Here is a 7,978-nt window from a genome sequence, read left to right on the forward strand (position 1 = left end):
CAGGATGAATGTGATGCCTGGAGATGTTGGGATTTACTGCTTATTTAAGGACTGGCATTGTGGGAGAATAAATGTCTGTACCCTGGAGCTGGAAACAGCTGCACTTAACACCTCGTTGGGGTATTTTAAGGCAGGCAAGAGGCTGGCAGGAATCTCCCGTGTCACCTCTCCCTCCAGCAAATATATTCTCCTCCCAGCCGTGGGCTGTGCTGTGCTGGAGGGTCTCAGCTCTGCCCACCAGTGGCACCTGGCACATCAATCCCGTGGGGTTGCAAAAAAAAATATCAGGGATAATGCCAAAACCTGCCAGTGGGAAGGCTGGGAGGAGCCATGGGATGAGTGTGCAGAGGACGGGACGTGAGACAGGTGATATAATCCGGTTGATATAATCCCTCTCACAGGCAGATTAAAGCCCCCTAAAATCCATTCCCATTCATTCCCTGCCCCTCTGTTCCCACTGCCAGGCTCCAGCAGCAGCGCCGTGTCCTGCGGGATGACACCGGGAGAACACTGCTGACACCAGCACAGCTCCAGGCGGGATTCCACCCACTCCAGCCCCTGCCACGGATTCAACCCACCCCACGAACAGCATCCCCCTCCCCACGGGCAGAGAATGCAGCCCCCGACTCACGGCACTGCTGGCACTGCTGGATTTCATCCTTTTAGACCCAAACCGGCTGTTCCCGTCCCCATGGGCAGCGAGTGCCTGCCTGCTCCAGGCAGATCCCACTGCACCCACTGACAGGGATCACCAGTGTCTGAAGAAGGGCTCAGCCCGGAGCTCGAGCCCGATTTGGGGCGGACCGGGAGGACCTCGGCACGGCCGGAGGCAGCTCAGGACACGCATCGGGTCTTTGGTGAGCTCTTCCCACCAGCTGCTATTTCTTCCCCACCCGCTTTTATAGGAGCCTGATGGCTCCCATTGGCTCGGGACACACTTATTATAGCAACTACTATGACCCATTTAAATTGCATTAAATAATTTCTCAGTTCATTGTCCTGCAGAGATTAGTTACACATAAGCATATTTTAATGATTAACTATTGGGCTTTGCTGAGGCTCCAGCAGAGAAGGCCGAATCCTCAGCCTCCCTCCCCTCCTGCCAACTCCCTGCTTCATCACTGGGCCCACAGTATTTATGGATTTCCTTGGAGCCTCCGCTCCTGGCCTGATCCAACCAGCTCAGTTGGCATTGGAGCGAAGGCTCCAGCGCTGAAGCTGTGGAAAGGCAGGGGAAAAGACTGGGAAAAGCTCAAAATGCAGAGTCCAAAGAGGAAGAAGCAGCACTGGGAGGCTGAATCGTGAAAGCAGCAGCATTTGAAGAGTCACTCATAGGTTTTGGAGTGAACACTGATGCTGCACGTCCCATCTCATCCCACCACAGCTGGAGCAGCAATGATCCTGCTGCAGGCACCTGGCATGGATGGGACAACCCCAGCACCAGGCAGGGACGAGCTGCCTGCCCTCCATCAGCTTTTTGGAGAATGAGGAACATTTTAGGGCCATTTCCAGTGCAACACCCACACTGCCTGAGCCACCTTCTTTGGTGGCTTCGACTGCTGGGGTCTCCCCTGGGTTGGTGACACACAGGCAGAGGGGCCTGTCCTGCTCAGAGCAGCCCCACGAGGCTGGGAAAGAGACAACTGCCTGCTGATCCCATGCCTGGGGGCAGGATGCTGCACAGGAAAAGGGAAAATGTTGTCATTGGCCTGAAGCAGCGTTTCCATCCCCCAGCCCATTCACGGATGTTGGGTATGGGCAGGGGGAGCAGCAGCATTTGAGGAAGGTTCCTGGGCTTTGCTGGGTGATGAAGGAGCAAACCTGCTGGGAGGAAGCAGTTGGTTCCCATTAGGTTTTGAGGGGGCGTTCTTGGAGCATCCTTTTCCCTCCCTCCGGCTGCTGCACCCCAAGGAAGCACTGCCGAGCCACAGCCTGGAGTAAGGAAATCCATGGACAACACAAAAGGGGGGGAAAAAAGATCTTTGCAGATGACCTTGAAGAGTATTTTAAAAAGCAACTGTGTCTTGAAATGATTCAGAGAGGATTGAAATGTGACACTGCAGCTGGTGGGGCTGGGAAGGGGCTGCTCCGGAGCCCCCCTGGGATGGGGCGCAGGGCTCGGCCAAGCCCTGGGAAGGTGAATCCCACTGTGGTGGCACCAAACACTTTCCACACGGGATAAGGGACGCCAGGAGCCCAGTGCATCAGGATGGGGACTGGGATGATGCTTTACAGAGGCATCAAAGTGCTTGTTCTGCACATTTCCCCCCAGCCCCACCTGCTTTCTGTCCACCCACGACATTTTGGAGCTCACCACGTGTTGCTGTGTGTCCTGGGGCACTGAGAACTAAACACAAGGGAGTTATTAATAAAAAAACTGACATTTTTTAGAGCCCTCTCAGCCCAGAACAAGAGCAGACACTTGACCCACAGCTGCCAATAAAACCCCCTGGGTTTCTCTCTGCTGATGCCCTCCCTCCTTGACAGGCAGCACAGGGAGGAAAAATCTTGAAGATCGTTTTAGATCTGGCAAAAATACCTCTGGTCCAAGAGAGCACATGTTTAAAGCCTTTAACACGTCTCCAGGGGTTAAATTTCACTACATATAAAAGCATAGGCATAAATCAAGTGTGGGAAGAGCTGGGAGAGCCCCTCCACTCAGCCCTGCTCACTGCTGAGCTGGATCATTTCAACAACTCAGACTTTCTATTTTGGGATGATTATTTCTTGACAGTGTCTGGTCTGTAATAAAAGGGATTTGCTCCCCCAACCTGATATCCCATGACAGGGGAGCCCCAGGGAGTGACGTGGGGCGAGATGTGAGAGCAGGGAGAAACTGCAAATGCCCTAAAATCCAAGAGCAGCAACTGAGGAGTATTTTAATTCTGTGTTTTTTAAGAGAAAAAAAGCAGCCAGTGCATAAGGAGCAAACCCAGCCAGAGGAATGGCCCTGTGAAGAGACACAAATGTACGAGGTTCCTGATGTGCTGCAGCATCCCAGTGCTGATGGATCAGTGGGTGAGGTACCCAGTTACTTGTTTCCAGCTGGGACTGATGGTTTGAGCTCCTCCCCATTCCCCCTGCACCAGGTTAAAGCCCTGCTCCAGCTCATGACAGACATCACCATCCTGGCTGGGCAGCTGTGGGGTTTTGGGGTGAGAGGTGGAGGGGTTTTCAAGAAAAGAGGTGAGTTCTCCTTTGGTTCTTTTTGGTTTTGTTGGGGTTTTTTTTGTTTGTTTGTTTTGATTCTTTCCCCTCTTTTCCTAAATGAACAATGAAGCCCCACAAAGCACAAGGCTGGGGGATCCTGCCAGCTTTGGAGCAGGAGCCCAGCTGGACCAGGAACCCATTGCCCACTGAGGGTTGGGCAGCGAAGCTGCTCCTTAGGAGGAGGATTCATCCCCTCCAGGGGTGGTTTTAACTTGTCAAGGCTTCCAAACACAGCCCACAACAGGCCCTTGTGCTCAGGGCTGCAGCTTGTCAAGGTGACCAAAGGCCCCAGTGCCACCCCCACCCTGCTGTGGCTCCAGCACCCTCTGGGTGCTCCCAGGAAGCCTCACCCACCTTCCTCTCCAGGCTGGATGCCACAGGTGCTGGGAGAGCCCTGCAGAGGATACTCTAATCCCCAGGTACCACCAGCACCAGCCACTCAGCCCTGCTGGGACTATTTGAGCTCCCCTGTGGGTCCCTTCCCAGCTTCACTGTTTGCACCCAGCCCTCGCCAGCAATTTTTTGGCTTTCTTCTCTCTTTTCAGGTGTTCTCTCACCCCATTTGGCTGGTTTCCAGGCTGGCTTTATTTTAGGTATCTTCAAAGTTCGACAGCATCTCAGATGGTTGTTTTTATAAACATTAAAGTTAATAAAATAAAGCTCCTTAATGCAGAGGTAAATTAATTTAAGCAACGTGTGCAGGGAGGCTCTTGCTTGTGGCAAGCAAAAGTTCTGGGGCTTAACAAATCTTTCTCAAGTGCTCTCTGCATTTCAGTTCTGCTTTGGCCACAGCTCCCCCCCCCTTTTTTTTTTTTTTCTTTTTTCAGAACAAGCATTTCTTTTTGCTCAATAAAAACTCTGCAGCAGGATTTCTTTCTGTGGGAACAGAAAACATTTTCTCTGTCAACGTCTCCGGCAGCTCCAACCTAAACAACCCTGCCATCGACTCCCCCCAGGGAAGCTGGCTGCATCCCAATCCAGGCCTCCAGAGCAGCCCTTTGAAAAGGGGGCTAACCTGAGCTTCCTCACTCTGGGATGGTTATAAAATATCACTCGTGGTTTTAAAGGTACTTTGGGCTTCTTTGGAGAATTCCCTGGGCTCCTCGGGGTGTGTGTGTGGGAGTTGGATGCATCCAAGCTGCTGTTAAAATGTTTAAAAGAGCTTTAACGCCCCAAGGACAATCAGTTCCCTGCCTTTCTTGATCCAAATCATCTCCCCTTTTACAGGATCTCACCTGGGAACAGAGATCCCGTTCCCTGATCTCACAGGGAGCATCAGCAGTGTTGGGTTATCAAGCTGGTGGTGAAGGACCAGCATCCCCAGGGCAGGTTCTTGCTGCCCAGATGAAGGTGTTGCTCTCTCAGGCAGGAAGTGGCTCTTTTCTCATTTTGGAACTTACCATTCTTTTATCTCCTGGTGTCTTTCTAGCTGCCTCCTCCCTGCCCTGCTCTCCCCACGTCCCTGCCCACATCTCCAACGTCAGCAGCTCTACTGTGGCGTTCACTTTGGGACACAAATCTTCCCTACCAACACCAACCCCCTGCTGATGCAGAAAGGCTAGTTTTGGTGTTCCCAAGTTTCCCTTTGCAAACTTTCACTGGGGTAACACCGAGTGCTGCTCCTTTCCCATTTCCCTTGAGTTACAGGATGCTCTAGAACATGTGACAGTCATGCCACTGAGGTCCAGAGAGCAACATCCACGTGCCCCAGTTCAGGGTCTGCTCCTACAACTGCAGTTTACACACAAGGGAAACCTGTATAATTTATGCTTCCTGAAGAAACAGGACCCTCTGTTCACCATGAAATAAATTACCTGCACTGCTGCTCTGGAGATCATGGCTGTCCCCCGAAGAGGACACGGCCATCAGCCCTGTGATGCCAGCGCTTGGCTGCAAGGGAATGCTTGCCTTTGGCTCCCTGGCTAAGCCCCACCCTCAGACTTGATCCTGTGCCCAGCTCAGGAGCACAGATGTTTTCCTTGGGAAGTCATTCCGTGGCACAGATCAGCTCCCCGTCACCTCTGCCACGAGCGGTGGGGACGCCGCACAGCACGCGCAGGACATGCCCTGGTGGGGGGGTAATTCCTGTGGTGCTCCTTGCCCTGTGAAATTCCAGCCTCGAATCCCTGTAATGAACAACCTCCAAGAGGCCACTGCAGAGATGCAGGTACATGGGCACGGCAGGGCTGCTGTGGAAGGGCCAGCCCGGCTGGGAGCAGAGCCCCGAGCACGACGGACACCCGCGTGTCCAGGACGGGGTCACGGTCACAGCAGCACGTCATGGACACCCACACACACTGCAGGGCTGCAGCCTCCTCCTCAGCTCCCAGCTGTCAGCACAAAAGGCTCTTTTATCCATGGGGAGGCACAAAAATCTTAACCAGGCCCTTGGGCAGCTCTCCAGGCGTCAGCCTCGCTGGGAACGCACAGCTCATGGATCAGCCTGAGGGCTCTGGGGGGCTGTGAACCCCCAGCCCTGCAGTGCCCAGCCCAGGGATCACCCCTGGCACCCCTGAGGGCTTCTGGCCAAAGAAGAAATCAAGGCAGGGGCAAGAGAAACAACCTCTCTGAGGCCCCAGGCTGGTGGCAGAGCTGGCTGATCAGGTGCAGCTCCAAAGGCACTCTGTAACACTCCTTCTGCTGGATGGGTGTTGGAGACCCCAGGGAAAGCTCTGGAGGTGGCAAACACCAACTGGGGGAGTCAACTGAGACACTTCCATGAATCCTGAATTACCAGGAACATTTCACAACCACAGATGTCCTTATCAGTGAGGGATATTGGGACCAGACGCTATTACTGAGACCAACTGGTACAATTGCAAAAAAACCCCAAAACCTGACAGGTTTTTAGGCACAAAACATCTTCTTCCTGTTCCTTCTGTTTGGAACAGCCTGGCATCCCCTTTGCTCTGGGAGCTGGGACAAGAACAGGCTGGAAAAAGCTGGTTATGGGTAGAAATGAAAAAGCAAAGCAGGCAAAGCCTGACACCGGGCAGGCTGAGGTGCACACAGACTCTCCTGACTCCCCTCTGCCAAAGCCTGAGGTGGTTCATAAGTCACTCAAACAACAGGAGCTCCCAGTTGGAACCGATGCTTCCAAAGCCCGTGTCCAAAGGCAAGGCAAGTGGATGTCATGCCAAAGGAAGCAAGGCAATTTCTGGGATTCAGAACGTGCTGTTTGCACGTTGCCAAGTGTGGCAGAGCTGCCACCCCAGGGAGGCAGAGGCAATAAAAAGTTACATCGTAGAAAATGCAACACAAAATAAAAACCGGGGTCCAGAATGATCCCAGTTTGGGCTGGGATAATTCCCCCATGGCTCGATGCAGAGGGGCCCAGCACAGCCAGAGTGCAGGAGTTCTGTGTTTAGGGCCAAATTTAAGGCAGGGGAGAGGCACTACTGATTGATTTGGCCCACGGAGCAAATTTCAAGAGAAAATCTTGCTTCAACTAAGCAAAATCCAAGAGAAAACTGCAACACCACCTTATCTCAGCAGTATCCTGAGACACGTCCTTCACACCAGAGGAGCCTCTTTTGGAACAGACTCAGCTGCTCACATGGAGCAACTCCATAAACTCCCATTTCAAGGCCTCAAGCAACTGATAAACCCAGAGCCACAACATGAAATCCCGCTGCAATCCTCCAAGTCTGCCCCCTTCCCTCTGCTGATATCCCAGGAATAATCCCCGAAGTATATCCCAGAAATAAAGTATTTGCATTTTGTCAGAGCCTCAAACTCCCATCTGCAAAGGGCTCACACTGAACCAGGTGTGGATGGGAAGGGCAACAAGGGAAGAACTCCCAGTCTGCTGCACCCCAGCCCTTAATGAGAGCCTGAGCTCAAGTGGGGGGAAGGGAAAACAGACTGACAGGAATGCTGAGGTGGGATGGGAGCTCTGGAGATCACCCAGTCCAACCTCCCACCTCAGACAGGGTCAACCAAGTCTTCCCCCTTCAACCACCAGCTGGAAAAAACACGTATTTCCAACGGGGTGAAGAGCAAAGTATGAATTACTCACGTGTGGACACCATTTCAATGTACAACTTCAGTGCTGGCTGAGGACCTGCTGCAGGGGAAAACCAGAACTCCAGATTTTGTGGGTTTGCTTTTCCTAACTAGGACTGCACCCCTTTAGCTAATGAACACATGCAGTTTGTTCCCTGCTTGCCAAATTCTGCATTTCAGTGGTGGGCACAGCCTCAGACACAGCCCTCTCATGGCCTGATCTCCACCCAAGCTGCTCAGCATATCAAGAGGGATTTCCTGTATCTTCCACAACATTCCCTGTGAACATCTGTTTCCAGTATCTCTATTTCCCTTGCCCAGCACCAGAGCACAGCCAGGTAGGAGCATCAGCTCCTCCTCCTCCTCCTGCTTCCATAAAACAAAGCTTCTTCTAATAAAGCTTCTCCAGCCAAAGAGATCTGGGCTTCTCAGGCTGGAATTTATGAGAAGAGAAACCCCAGGTGTTTTAAAGTATCTCCCCAGCAAAGGAATTCTGGCAGCTCATTCCCCCTTTCTCCCACTAAGAGCACAAGAGCCGCCCTGAGCAAAGAAGTTCCTCTGCCAAAACCCAAACACATAACACAGAATAAAAGTGAGGAGAAGAGAAGAAATGAGGTTTCTTAAACATTCAGAAGGTGCTGAGGATTCTGTTTCTTCACAAAAAGTAGGGACTGAGCCTGACACGCACGTTCCTTTCTTGCACCCCCAGAGCATCAGCCCCCCCTTGGTGCTGCCTCCTCTCCTCCACCAGGACTGTCAGGGT

Source organism: Empidonax traillii, unplaced genomic scaffold (assembly GCF_003031625.1).
Source record: "Empidonax traillii isolate 1590-97213 ecotype Southwest subspecies unplaced genomic scaffold, ASM303162v1 scaffold276:size1176444, whole genome shotgun sequence".
In the NCBI taxonomy this organism is placed as follows: Eukaryota; Metazoa; Chordata; class Aves; order Passeriformes; family Tyrannidae; genus Empidonax; species Empidonax traillii.